General features: G+C 48.7%; 1 protein-coding gene and 1 pseudogene across 13 annotated transcripts in view; both read left to right on the plus strand.

Annotated features, from left to right (window-relative positions):
• Dnajc6 (DnaJ heat shock protein family (Hsp40) member C6) overlaps positions 1 to 14,780 on the plus strand; it is a 127,866-nt gene that overhangs the window by 41,407 nt on the left and 71,679 nt on the right. The window lies entirely within an intron of this gene.
• LOC101707542 (SOSS complex subunit B2 pseudogene) lies at positions 13,815 to 14,691 on the plus strand (annotated as a pseudogene).

Below are 14,780 nucleotides of genomic sequence, written 5' to 3' on the forward strand. Positions count from 1 at the left end.
AGTGCTTAGCGATGTGGGTAGCAAAGCAGTTTCTGAAATATCCACTTTGGGCGGAGTTGTAGTAGGCTAGAGGCCCTCTCCTCTTTCTAGGGATTGAGCAGGAGGATTGTTTACACTGGGGTAATTTCTAATCCAAGTGCTCTGGTTGGTGGTGGTTGCTAATTTTAGTACGGGGCCACCCAGGACGGGGGGGGGGCGGGGGGGTGGGGGCGGAGGAAAGACTCACGTGGGACAGCGAAGAAATCAAACTGAATTTAATTTTCAAGCTTTACAAACAAGTGCCCGTTTAATTGTGTGACCGCTCTCCATCCTGAGGCGGCCGTTTTCTGTTTTCCCCATCTCCAAGGTGGGGTGAAATACTGTTCCGGAAGTTCTGTGCTGAAGACATCCGGCTCTTATGGAATTTTCTGAGGGGCCGGTGGGGTGCTGTGAAGCCCTCAGGCCCATGGCTGCTGTTGTACGCGGTTCTTGGATTTATGCTTTTCCGAATCTGTGGCCTATCAGGAGTGTGATCGTCTTTTGACTGGGCGTCATCTCCCTTACATTTTTACAGATCCACGTACGAGGACTGATAGCCAATCCATAATCACTTCTGGAACGTAGTATCTGTGTAAACCAATCATTGAAGTGAGCACATTTCAAATGAGTACAGAGGAGCTACACATTGGGGACATGGAAAGAAGGCCAGGTATCCCATGTTTCGTAGGAATTATAATTTTAAGAGTTGGAATATGGGAGCCTGGCACAGCAGTGTACACCTGTAGTTCAGTACTCAGGAGGCTGAGGCAGGAGGATCACTGAGAGTTGGAGGCCAGCCTGGATTACATAGCAAGACCCTGTCTCAAAAAAAAAAAAGTTGGAATTTGTTTTTAAAGTATGTTACCTAATAGAATAAGTTCAATGTGATTTCCTGGGCCTGACTATGTACCAGGCCTGGTGCATAGTGCTGTGCAGGAAAATAGCAGCGAATCAAGTCCTGCCCTCCAGGGGTGCTCATGTACTCGGGTAGTGGTGTACAGAGCAGCTATATTAAGTGCTGGGGGCTGAGGGTCTTCTTTTTCACTAGATCTGATTTTTTCAGGTTGGCCTTGAAATTGATGTGATCCTCCTGCCTCAGCCTCCCGAGTGCTGGGATTCTTATAGTTCAGAGTGGATTAATTTCCTTCAAAAATGTTTGTGGTGGGAGAGCATCATCATGAAGAGAACCATTCTTCCTAAAATGCTTCTTCTGCAGGAGTTGTCAGCTGTGATAGGAGCTGCAGAAATGTCACCTCCCCTGCCCCTCTGTCCCTGGCGTGGTGACAGGTGTATCCTTCCTGTAATGGCCTCTTTGCCTGGAAGGTGAGAAGGGCGCTGTGTGCTGTGGAGGGGCTGGGCTTTGAGAATATGTGTCATGTGTCTCATTTACTGTGCAACTGTATCTCTTGGTCTAATTATAGTTCTTTTTTTTTCTAAAAGCCTGGAGGTGTGGCTTGTGCAGAGTAAGTGTATCCATTTGTTTAGGATATTTAATTAAACTCATAGATCACTTCTACTGCAACAGTAATCTCCCCATTTATTCAACCGATTGTGATATGTTGAATAGGATTGCGGGTTCTTGGTGCCTTTGCACCCGAAGAGGTGTTTTTGAATGGAAAAAATATGCCACTATCTCTGTAGAGAACTTGAAGGTTAGTACTTACTATCTTGCAGTTGTGTGACTGTTTACAGTAGTAGAGCGCTTTGACACAATTCTTCTTCCCCAGAATCCTGTTAACTTGGTAAGACCAGAGGCAGGGTCTGTGTCGTGGTCTTGAGGTGAAACTGCACTGTTGTTTCTGGTTGCAGACCTAGCATCAGCAGGGGCTGTGGCTCCGCGGCCTGCCTGGGAAGGGCAAGGTCCAGAGTTTGATTCCTGGGCTGGGGGCAGGGGAGGAAAAAGAAAGACCCAGCAACTTTTTAGTCTGCTCCCCATTTATGAGGGGAATGGCAGTGGCTGTTCTTACCCTAGAGCTTTAGCTGAGGCATACAACAGCATGAGAATACATCTACAATTTCTCTTCACTTTGTTGTCAGCCCCTTCACCTTTATGACAGGAGGATGATGTGGTGGGAGACTTGTTCGAGGTAAAATAGCTGGTTAGGTCTTTGGTCTCTAAGCCCTGTCTCCAAGTCTTTCTTTGTTTTTGTTTGTTTTGAGGCAGGGTCTTGCTATGTAGTTCTGGCTGGCCTTGAACTTGTTGTGATTCTTCTGCCTCAGCCTCTAAAGTGCTGGGATTCTTTTTCTTTGAGAAAAGGTCCTTGAACTCACTACATAGCCCAGGCTGATCTAGAACTCTTGGGGCTTGTCCTGCCTCAGCCTCCTCAGTCTGGGACTCTAGGCGTGTGCCACTATGCCCAGCCAGAGCTTTTCCCTACTTTCTGTGTAACCATCAAATGGACCATTGTTGAAGTGAAAACAATATTATCTACTTTGATTTCCCTCTCTGTTTGTGGCTGAAAGAGGGACAGACGTTCGGAGTCCACAGACACTCGAGCGAATTCTGGAGCAGGCCCCCAGCCAGGTTTTCATGGGCTCCCGGTCTCATTTCCTCTTTCTTCCTTTTATTCTCTAGCTCAGGTTGTCATTGGAAGTCATCCTCTCCTATCCCAGAGGCGTGGGTTCTCCACCTTCCGGGAACATGGATCCCATGTTATCGGAGCCCCGTGAGGACCCTCTAGAGTGTCCGTCGTCAGGCTTCGCAAGCACATGCACAAAACAGTTGAAACCCGGAAACAGACCTAATTAAGTTTAAAAGAGCCAGACAGTGAAGAAAGCAAGAACACTGGTTAGTGTGAGTCTGTGTGGGATACAAGTTATCTTTTAGCAAGAACAGTTCTAGACAGCGTTTCAACTCAGCAGAATTGGGGCTTTAGCATAATGCTGTATTTCTTTGGGAGACTATCCTGCAAAGAGCCGCAGCAAACATACACGTAACAATAATTCTCCCTGACGGTACCTGTGCACTGACGGGTTGTGCACCAGCTCGAGAGCAGATACTGTTTCTCCCTTGGTGTTCATCCCCTCTTTTCTGGGCTCATCACACCCAGTCCTTCCCCTGTGTTTTCCACAGAGGGTCCTTTCCATATAATTACTCTAAGCTCTGAGCAGCAGTTATGTTTTTGATTTTACACAACAGGGTTTTTTTGGTACCAGGGATCGAACTCGGGTCCTCGTGCTTGCACAGCAGGTGGCAAAACCACTGAGCTAAATCCCTGGCTTTCATCAACTCTTATTATAAAGGTTCCCATGCTCTTCGTTAAAAAAGAAGTAAAGATTACAGAAACGAGTAAAATGAAGAAAGTACTGTGCCCTTTCCCCTACTGGATTCTTATGGCCTCACCCTCAGAGATAACCCTACTGAGCGTTTCTGGAAGGATTCTTGACGCAGAACGTAGGACGTCTGTGTGTGTGGTGCACGTGTATGGTTGTGTGTATATACATGTGTACACTTATGTGCACCATTAAAATTGCGGTAAAATACAAATTAAAAGTTTAACTGTGTATATGTGTGTTAATTGTTCAATAACCTTAGCAATAAACAAGCTACTTTGTTTTTGAGACAGGGTCTTGCCATGTAGTCTAGGCTGGCCTCAAACTCATTATTTAGCCCAGAGCAGCCTCAAATTTGGGGCAATCCTCCTGCCTCAGCCCCCCCAAGCCCCGGGATGACAGGTGTGCATGCCACACTCAGCTACAGTTTAGTGATCACTATCCAAGCGTTGTGCTGAGTCATATGGTAACTTCCATGAGGCGGGAAATAGTTGTCTTCCTCCTGCAGCTGACCACGGAGTCCCGGAGAGGTCCAGCTATTGCCTGAGCGCACGCACACTCTGCTGAGTGAGCTGCCGGTGAGCAGAGCCCCGAAGGCTGATGCAGGATTCAGGGTGCATCCTCTGTTTGCTTTTTCTGCTCCTCTGAGGCAAGGAGAAATGGGAGCGATTGAGGGGACTGCAGTTGCAGTGGTGCAGTTGTTTTCTCTTTGAATTTTCCACATCGCACATAAAAGCTGTGTCTGCTTGATTTCAGCATCACATGAAAGAATTTCAAAACGCTGGAAATGGAGGGGACGCGGGAGCAGCACCTCGCAGGCCGATTAAACCTTGCTATGTTGCGGGGGGCCCGCTACTGCACAGCTTTCCAAGTCCAGGGGACCGTGTCTGGCCCAGGCGGAGGACCCCGGTGCCCTCCGGACAGAAGCCGGGTGTCCCTGCCGGCTCCCAGCATTCCTGTGGGGCTCTGAGCCTGCTGCTTCCAGGCCCCTGTGCTGCGGGATAGGCGGCCCTGTGCCCTCCCCTGCTGGCCTCTGCTTGGCGCCTGGCGGTTCCAGTCTTCGGGCTGCACGACACCGGGTCACCCCGTGCTCCCGGCAGTCTTGGCTTCCCCAGCTGTGACCTTGTGCCTGCTGCGGCTCCCCGCAGACTAAGCCCCGAGCGAGGCTTTGTCTGCTCGGCTTTGTGCTTGGCATTTACTCGGAGCCGAGAAGGAAAGCATGCAGATTCTGAGTGTTTGAAACGGGCGTTGCTAATGAAATCTGTCCATCCAAACCCCAAAATGAGTATGAGAAAATGAGGCCAGACAGAGGCGAAATGAAACAGCTGGCAGAGAGCGAGAGAGACTCAATGAGGAGCGTTACTGGTGTGCAGGGTTACTGGAGGGGAAAGAGAGATAATTAATACACGGCCCGCCCCCAGCGTCTCCTGATGTAGAAATGGAAATGAAGAGCGGATCTGAAGACTGCTTTCTTGACCAAAAACGAGGTCTATTGCATGATTCATCATACAGGCAAATTATTTAGCAGAATTTTTCTTTCTGCTTTTTTAGACAGAGTCTCGCTCTGTAGTGCAGCCTGCCCTGGAACTCACTGTGTCCCAGGCTGGCCTCGAACTCACAGCAGTCCTCCTGCCTCAGCCTCCCGAGTGCCGGGAAGACAGGTGTGCGCTCCCTGCCCTGCTGGGTTAGTTTCAAACCGAGCCGGGCCGCCAGAGCCATGAGTGCCCAGCACCCCGAACAGCCTGCGTCCTGTCCTGGAGTTAGGAGCCGCTTCCCCCTGCTGGTTCCTGGCTGAGGCCTGGGCGCCGGGCCCTGTGGCTTGGGCGGGTGGGAAGGGCAGCCCTGGGAGCTGAGCAGGCCGTGCAGACCCGGCCAGGGGCACGCGTGCGCGCTGGGTCGCCTGGCCGGGTGCGGTGGGCTGTGGGGCTCACGGGCCTGCCCGGTGCCGCCCAGTGCCCCTTCTCATCGGTGAGCCGTGGGCTCTGGCCCCTGGTCGGTGTGGGGCGCCGCGGGAGATCACACCCCGAGGAATGGGAGGTGACTGTGGCAGGCCAGAAGCAAGTCTTGGTCTCCATGGAAACAGGAAACGCTTGGGAAGAATCCTGGCTGGGAATTCGTGCACCAATGGGCAGAAATCTTCAGTTCTGCCCCCAGAGCCTCCTCTGCGCCTCCCCTTCAGGCTTGGGCTCCCCTTCTCCCCACCGGGACCCCTGGGGGCTGGGCCGCAGCACTTCGTGGTGTGGTCGCTTGGGGTGCGCATCTGCCTGGGACAGCTCCAGGCCCTCGCGCCCCGAGGTGCGAAGCTTGGGTTGCCTTCCAGGCCGAGCGAGCACTTGCTCGCTCTGGCACCTACAGCCTCACTGGCGCCCCGGTTAGCCAAGTGTCCCCGCCGAGGCCGAGGCGGGGCCAGCAGAGGTTTCGCGAGGCTCCGCCATCCCAGAGGCCGCTGCGTCGCTGCATCGCATTCTGATGAAGGGCAGATTTGACCTAAGGCGTTCGCACCTGAGCCTGGTGCAGGAGGAAGTGGCCGACCTTCCTCTGACCCTCCCGTGGCGGAGCCTGGATCAGGCCCTCTGGCTTCAACTTCCCCAGTTCACGTGTGTGGAAGCCACTGAGCCACCGAGTGGCAGAGGGTCCGGAGCTAAAAACTGCACGCCAGCGCTGCCTTCGTCCCTCCCAAGCCGTGACCTCGGACAGGTCGAGCAGCCGGGGTGAAGCAGAGGCCTGAGGCCCGGGGCTTGGACGTGGGGGGTGCACGAGAGCCTCAACGCCGCTCCCGCCCTCCATTCCCTGCAGCGCGGCTCCCGCGACCCAGTCCACCTTGGGGCCTGGGGCTTCCCTCCCAGTGCACACGTGTGCAGCAAGCAGGCTGGGGGCGAGGGAGAGACGGGGACACAGGTGGGGCCTCCCGCGCCGAGGGGCCTGGGGAAGCCAGGAGGGGAAGCAAGAGCTGTGAGCTAACCGGAAGCGGGCAGAAGACCGCCGTGGGGGCGGGGCTTCTCCGGGACAGCGCTCGGGAAGGCGCCTGCGGTTGAGCCTCTCCGCCCGGCACGCATCAGTCCCCATCCCGGGGGTCACTGCCGGCCGCCTGTCAGGGATGCGGTCGCTGTCGGAGCTGTCAAGTGCGCAGGTGGCAAAGGGAGAGGCAGCGTGGCGGGCAGGCGCCGGCAGCCAGGAGACCCGCGGTGGGCTGGGCGCGGTGCCCAGCCAGGAGGGCTCCGCGTGTTTCTAAGGGACCATTTTAGCCACTGGCACTGAGAAGAAAATTGAGGTAGCTTCGTAAATGACGTCAGCCAGGGTCTATTCAGCACAAAGGGTCTTTTTTTTTTAGACCAGGCCTTGCTATGTAGTCCAGGCTGGGCTTGAGCCCTTAATGATCCTCCTGCCTTGGCCTCCTGAGACTGGTACTGGGGATCGAACTCAGAACCGTGTGCTTTTGAGGCAGGCGCGGTGCCACTGAGCTAAATCCCCGGCCCTAATAAGTTTTATTTTTCTTTTATCCCATTCCCCCCCCAAGCCCCCTCTCTTCCCTAGGTACAAAAGCTTTGTTTCCATTTTTCCTTCTGTTTTCACTTTTTCTCTTGTTTCTTCCTGTCCCCCTCCCTCCTCCCTTGTTCCCCTTCCCATTTGAACACTTTCTTCCCATTTCCCAACATCCATTATACATTTCAGTCCTTATTTCCACTTTCGGTTTCTCACACCAGAGGCACAAGGCGGTATTTAAACATGTGTCTGATTTATTTCACTTAAGAGCATGGCCTCAAGGTCCATCCATTTAGCTATAAATATCTGAAGCTCATCCTTCTTTATCGCAGAGTAGTACTCCATTGTATAAAAAACCCACATCTTCTTGGTCTACTCATCAGTTCATGGGAACCTTTTTTTGTTTGTTTGTTTGTTTTTGGTACTGGGAGTCCAACTTGGATCCTTTTGCTTGTGAGGCAGGCGGCTGAACCACTGAGCTAAATCCCTGGCCCTGATGGGAGCCTTTTTTTTTTTAAATTAAGTTTATTTACTGGTACATTTTAGATATAAAATACAGTTACATTCATCACTGGGATCTTGTACCTGCACACAATGCATCTTGGTTCTTATTTTTTTCCCCTTCCCCTGCCCTCCCTATTTACAAATAATTTGTTTCCATGTTTTCCTTTTCTCATATTTTTCTTTTCCCTTCTTTCCTTTCCCCTATCCCTCTCATTTCCCCTACTCCTTTAGATGTTTTCTTCCTATTTCACATTATCAATTATACATTTTGATCCTTATCTACACTTTCAGTTTCTCACACTAGAGAAACTATTCGGTATTTACACATCTGTGTCCTATTTATTTCACTTAAGAGCATGGCCTCAATGTGCATCCATTTAGCTATAAATGTCTCTAGCTTCTCATTCTTTATGGCTGAGTAGTACTCCATTTTATAAAAAACCCACATTTTCTTTATCCAGTCTCCAGTTGATGGGTACTTGGGCTGTTTCCAAGTGTTAGCTGTTACAAACTGTGCCACTATAAACATGGGGGCACATATGTCACTGTGGTATGATTCTTTTAATTATTTTGGGAAGATACCTAGCAGAGGAATTGCTGGGTCAAATGGGACCTCCAGTCCTAGTTCTCTGAGGTGTCTCCATACTGATTTCCACAGTGGTTGCCCCAGTCTGCACTCCCACCAGCAGTGGAGAAGGGTTCCTTTCTCCCCACAACTCTGCCAGCATTTGTTATTGGTTGATTTCTTTTTTTTTGGTACTGGGGATCGAACTCAGGACCTTGTGCTTGCAAGGCAGGCGCCAGAACCACTGAGCTAAATCTGTGGCCCTATTGGTTGATTTCTTGATAGCAGCCATTCTTTCTGGGGTGAGGTGGAATCTCAGCATTGTTTTCATCTGCATCTCTCGAATGACCAGTGATGTTGAACATTTTTTCATGTTTATTTGCTGCTTTTACTTCTTTGTCTGAGAAATGTTTGTTCATTTCAGATGCCCATTTTTGAATTGGGTCTTGAGTGTTGACTTTGTATCCAGCTACTCTACTGAATCTGTCAATTAGGTCTAGAAGTCTTTTGGCTGAGTTTTTTTGGTCTTCTATGTAAAGTATCGTATCATCAGCAAATAATGACAGTTTAACTTCTTCCTTTCCTATCTTTATTCATTTTATTTCTTTTCTTTTCTAATTGCTGTGGCTAATGTTTCCAGAGCTATATTCAACAGGAGTGGTGATAGTGGGCATCCTTGTCTTGTTCCTGATTTTAGCGTGAAAGTTTTCAGTTTTTGACCATTTAGTAAGATGTTGGCTGTTGGTTTTTCATAGATAGCCTTAATCAGGTTGAGATACAGACCTTCTATTCCAATTTTCTGAAGGATTTTTATCATAAATGCATGTTAGATTTTGTCAAATGCCTTTTCTGTATCTATTGAGGTGATCATATGGTTTTTGTCCTCGACTCCATTAATATAGTGTATTACATTTATTGATTTATGACTGTTGAACCATCCTTGCATTCCTGGGATAAATCCGACTTGATCAGGGTGTATGATCTTCTAGATGACCCTCTGTATTCTGTTTGCCAGTATCTTGTTGAGGATTTTTGCATCTATGTTCATTAGGGAGATTGACCTGTAGTTCTCTTTTTGGGTTGGGTCATTCCCTGGTTTTGGAATCAAAGTCACACTTGCTTCCAGGAATGAGTTTGGAAGCCTTGCTTCCCTTTCAATTTCCTTGATGAGTTTAAAGAGTAATGGCAATAGTTCTTCTTTAAATGTTTTGTAGAATTCGGCAGTGAAGCCATCAGGACCTGGGGTTTCTTGGTTGGTAAATTTTTTATTACATTTTCAGTTTCACTCATGAAATTTCTATATCTTCTTCATTTAACTTTGGGAATTCATGTGTATCTAGGAATCTGTCCATTTCTTCTGTGGTTTCCATTTTATTAGAGTACAGGTTCTTGAAGCCTCTGGATTTCTGCTGGGTGTGTTGTGACTTCACCTTTTTCGTTCCTAATTGCATGGATTTGAGCCTTTTCTTTCCTTTTTTTTGATAAGGTTGGCTAAAGGTTTATCGATTTTATTTATTCTTTCGAAAAACCAACTCCTTTGATTGATTGATTTTTTTGTATTGTTCTCTTAGTCTCCATTGCATTGATTTCTGCTCTGATCTTTATAATTTCGTCTCTTGTACAAGCTTTGGGTTTGTTATGCTCTTCTTTTTCTAGGAGCTTGAGGTTCTGCATTAGGTTGTTTATCTGAGTTCTCTCTGTTTTCCTAATAAGAGCATTCAGTGATGAATTTCCCACATAGAACTGCATTCATTGTGTCCCATAGATTCCTGTATGTTGCACTGGCATTATCATTTACTTGTAGAAACTGTCTAATTTCTTCTTTAATTTGCTCTGTGACCCATTGGTTGTTCAGGAGGGTGTTATTCAGTTTCTATGTGTTTGTGGGAGTTTTGCAGTTTCTTGTGTTATTGACCTCCAATTTTATTGCACTATGGTCTGATAATATACAGGGGGTAACTTAGTTATATTTACTTAGACATGCCTTATGAACTATAGCATGTGGTCTATTTTGGAGAATGACCTGTTGAATTGGGTCTTTCTATTTGGGGGGTCTGATTTTTTTGAGTTCTTTTTATATTCTAGATAGTAGACCTTCATCTGAGGAACAGCTGGTAAAAATTTTTTCCCACATTGTAGGTTGTCTCTTAGCTCTGTTGGTGGTTTTTGTGAAGCTTTTTAATAAGATGAGATCCCAGTAGTTGATTCTTTGTGCTAGTTCCTGTCCTATTGAGGATTTGTTTATCAAGTCCTTTCCTATGCCAGTGTCTTCGAGAGTTTTACCTTACTTGTCTTCCAGCAAGTTTAGTGTTTCTGTTTTAATATTTAGATCTTTTTAGTGCATGGTGACAGATAGGGTTCTAGTTTTAATCTTTGGCAGGTTGAAATCCGGTTTCCCCAACACCGTTTATTAAAGAGGCTACCTTTCCTCCAGTGAGGATGGCTGATGATGGAAGCCTTTTTTATTAAACACATTTAAGGCTATTTATCAGGGAAGTTCTGGGTCCACAGCAAAAGTGAAAGGAGGATGTGGAGCTGTGCAGTGTCGTCTCTGTCCTCACACACGAGAGGCGCACTGGGTCCACTCCACCCCAGCATGGTTCTGTGCCAGTCGGATCTGCGTCTCATGGCAGTCCAGCAAGGTAGCGGCCCTGCCGTGAGGCTGGAGAGGAGCAGCTCTGGGAGCTCAGGCCAGCTGGTGTCTCGGGGTGTAAGACGTCTCTGAGGAAAGGGAGCTGAAATCCTGGGTGAAGATGCTGGGTCCTTGTCTGGTTTTAGAATCAGAGAAACAAAGCTGGCACCGGTGAATCAGTTTGGAAGTTCTCCTTCCCTTTGTTTCGTTGAAGAGTTTCTTCCTGGAAGAGTTGAAGACGTCACGTTACAGGGATCCATGCACACCTGTGTTTATAGCAGCACAACTCATAATAGCTAAACCCTGGAAGCAGCCTGTGTGTCCATCAACAGATGAGTGGATAAAGCAAATGTGGTATTTGTACACCATGGAGTACTACTCTGCCATAAAGAAGGATGAACTTGAGTCATTTGTAGGAAAGTAGATGTATCTTGAGAGCATAATGTTAAGTGAAGTAACTCAGACACACAAGCTTAAATACCACATGGGTTTTTTTACATGAAAAACTCCCTCCCTCTCTCTCTCTCTCTCTCTCCCTCTCTCTCTATATGTGTATATATATGTAAAGTACAAAATAAAAGACAGATATTAGGAGAAAAAAGTGTTGTACTTCAGTGTGGACAATGTGTTTAAAGGTGTACCTTGACTTAGTACAGTTGTCCTACATGTTTTAGAAATTCTTTGGTCTGCTAGTCTGGTTTTCAATCTCTATATATGATCATCAACTTTATAAGGTCTTATAAGATAAATGAACCTGACGCCAAAGCCATTAAAGGGGGTGGAGACAGGAGGAAGAAGGGAACTGAAGTGTGTCCTGTCCAGGTACAAGCCCCGCAGTGACTGACTGTCATCAGTACCAACCCCCGTGCTGCAACAGGTACAAACAAGAGCCAGAAAAGAGAGAAAAACTAGAATTTCTTCACTTGTTTTTGTTGTTTGTGTTATAAACTCCTACTGCTGTGCAGAATGCTGGAACTGTCTGGATTTTCTAGTTTGGAATTGTCAAATTAGATTAGGGTCCGATTCCTTTTTTTGACGAAGCCTGGTCCGGACTCTGAGGTGTGATGTCTTCGAGAGAGCCCTGCTGAGGTGGGCGCAGGGCGGGCTCTGTCCCCGCAGTGGTGCACCCAGGGCGGGGTGGGGTTCGGGCTCCGAGAGGGCGGGAACTGAGGCATGGGGCCGGGTGCGTGTGACTGAGTTGGGGAGAGGCTGGCGTGCCTGGCAGATAGGCCCTGGGGCTGCGCTTGGGGCGTCTCCCGAGCCCACTGGGATTTGGGCCTGGAAAGAGCACCTTCCAGGGAAGAGAGGAGGAGAGAAGGCACCGGGTGTTCCCCACGTCTTAGTTCGTCTTTGGCTACAGGCAACACGCACCCCCTTTCTGTACTGCAGATTGAAACCAGGGGCACCAAGCTACATTTCCAGCCCTTTAAAGTGTCTATTTGTTATTATTTATTTACCTTAGCCCAGGACGATGACAGGCCTCGGGGGAGTTGCTGCACGTGGGCACTTCTTCGGTCTCTTCACATCGCCCTCTCCTCCCTCTCTCCGACCGCTTCCCTTTTGCAAAGGATCCTCCTCCTCCTTCCTATTACCTTTTAGTTTGCTCTGTTTACGCTCTGGGCTTCTCATATACGAGAAACTGTGTGATATTTAAGCTAGGTGTCTGATTTCACTTAACGTTATGATCTCAAGGTGGGTTCATTTTCCTACAAAGGACTCAAGTTTACCCTGCTTTATGGCACAGTAGTACTCCACTGTGTGTGAACACCACGTTTGCTTTATCCATTCATCTGTTAATGGACACATAGGCTGTTTCCAGGATTTAGCTATTATGAGTTCTGCTGCTACAAACATGAGTGTTAATGAATCCCTGTAATGTGATGTCTTTAACTTTTGCAGGACGATATCTAGAAAGGGAATAGCTGAGTCAAGTAAAATTTCTAGTTTTAATTGTTGGAGGCATCTCTATATTGATTTCCCTAGTGGTTTTGCCAGTTTTCATTCCCACCAACAGTGTAGAAGGGCTCCTTTTTCTCCCTGGCCTTGCCAACATTTGTTATTTAATTTCTCGGCGATGGCCATTTTTTCTGGGATGAGATGGAATCGCAGTGTTGTTTCGGTTGGCGTTTCTCTAACAGCTTTACATTTTATTTTGAGACAAAGGCCTCTCCAAGTTCCTAGGCTGGCTTTGCCTGCCTCAGTTTCCCAAATAGTTGGGATTACAGAAGTGTTCCACCATACCTGGCAGTAATAAGCTCATTTTAATGCATCGTGATTAAAAATGAAAGAGAAGGAGTTGTTACCAAGGGCCGTGTTCCATCCTGGGTCCCGGGGGTTGAGAAGGGGCCCGACCTCATGCAGACCTGGGTTCCTGAACGGGGCCTGCGGCCGGCCACCTCCCTCCAGCGTGTCCGCTTCTTGTCACTGCCCTGTGCACAGCATCCCTATAGGGCCCAAGTTTGCATGTCCCTGTTTCAGGGATCCAGTCCCCACTGATCATCTGTCTCTGAACCCCGAATTCTAGATTCCAGGGAAAGAACCCCGGCAGCTCACATTTGTGTGTTTCTCACCCAGTAGCCATAGTCAGGCTGTTGGGTGCAGCCTGTGGGACCCTGGGGTCACCCCAGCCATCCTCCAGGGTGAAGCAGGGGCAGAGCTGACCTCCAGGAGGCTCCTGAGGGGGCCCGCAGCTGGTGCAGCCGTCTGTGCAGCTACAGCACAGTGGGAGGTGGACAGTACAGGCGCCAGGTGAGCAAGTGTGTAGAAGGCTGCTTTGAGGCCGGACACAAGTGCTGGCCTGAAGTGTAGACAGAATGTCCTTGGTCAGAGGAGGGGACAAGGGGGGAGGACATCAGTAACAGGAAGCTGGGAAGGACATGGAAGTTAGAGTGACAGCCGTGAGTGGAGTACACACACGTCAGAACTTCATTCATTCATTTAGGTGACAGACATTTATTGCCAGGTGTGGTGGTGCACTCTGTGATCCACTCAGGAGGCAGAGGCGGGAGGATCTCTGAGAGCTCAAGGCCAGCCTGGGCCAGATAAGGAGACTTGTCTCAAAAAATAAAACAGTGTTGAAGACCTAGTAAGGAGGACAGTATATTTACTATGAAGGAAAGGAAATTAAAATCATTACAGAGTCAGTGTTTGGGACACGGGGCGTGCGGCTGCTCCGTCTTGGCTCCCGTGTGGCTGTCACACTGGGCGCCTTCCCGGGCCCGGACGGGGCGCGCCCGAGTGAGTGAGACCAGCCCGGCACAGACGTGCGCCCTCGCTGCCTTTTGTTGAACCTTTATCCGCCCATCGTCCTCACTGGGAGTGGGGTTGCTGGGCGAGTGCTTTGCGTTTTTCTCCAGAGGTGGTTTTTCCTTGGGCTTGGGGCCTCCAGGCCTGACTCCCGGTCCCCAGTAACTGCCCTCGCCCCTGGGCCTTCCCTGCCCCGGCCCCAACCCTGCCTCCCTATGAGCGGACTCAGCAACCTGCCTGTTTTCGTAAAAGACATTAAGCCCGGACAGAAAAACTTAAGTGTCGTCTTTATTGTGCTGGAGCTAGGACGCGTGACCAAAGCCAAAGATGTGAAGTGAGATCCTGCACAGTGGCAGATAAGACGGGCAGCATCACTGTTTCTGTGTGGGGTAAGGTCCAGGGTCTTATACAGCCTGGGGATATTATTCAGTTGGCCAGAGGGTATGCGTCCACGTGGAAAGAGTGCCTGACGTTTTATACCGGAAGGGGTGTCGAGCTTCAGAAAATCGGGGAATTCTGCATGGTTTATTCAGAAGTGACAAATTCCAATGAGCCCAACCCAGATTATCGAGGACAGCAGAACAAAGGGCCCCACAGTGAACAGAAGACGAATCCCACGAAGAGTAATACTGGCACAGGTACCTTTGGACTAGTGGGCAATGGTGTTCCAACTGGCCCTGAATCTTGGAGAGACCAGGTTTCCTGTGCTGGTAGAAGCAATGGCTGAGGACCTGTCAGTCCACAACTCCCAGCAGCAGCTAATAATCACACAGTCATGACCACAGTACGTAGTGGCAGGGACCCTCGAAGAGCCTTTAAGAGATGACCCATGCCAAATAGTCACATGTAGTTTTTAAACTACGTGCCCTACCTGAACACTTATTGCACTTTTATTTATTGTTAACTGTGAAAAAAAATATGTTCTTTATTGGTTTCCGTTTACATTTTTGTTCGGGTGGTTGGTTTTTATAGCAAAAATGTTAAGCTGCTCAGTCTCCTAATGAAGAATGGGAACACTCTGAAAAGGAGGGGCATTTATTTTTTGAGCAAAATGTTACT

The sequence above is a fragment of the Heterocephalus glaber genome, unplaced genomic scaffold, assembly GCF_053883595.1.
Source record: "Heterocephalus glaber isolate CG9 unplaced genomic scaffold, H.glaber_assembly_v1.0 deba00001442, whole genome shotgun sequence".
Taxonomy (NCBI): domain Eukaryota; kingdom Metazoa; phylum Chordata; class Mammalia; order Rodentia; family Bathyergidae; genus Heterocephalus; species Heterocephalus glaber.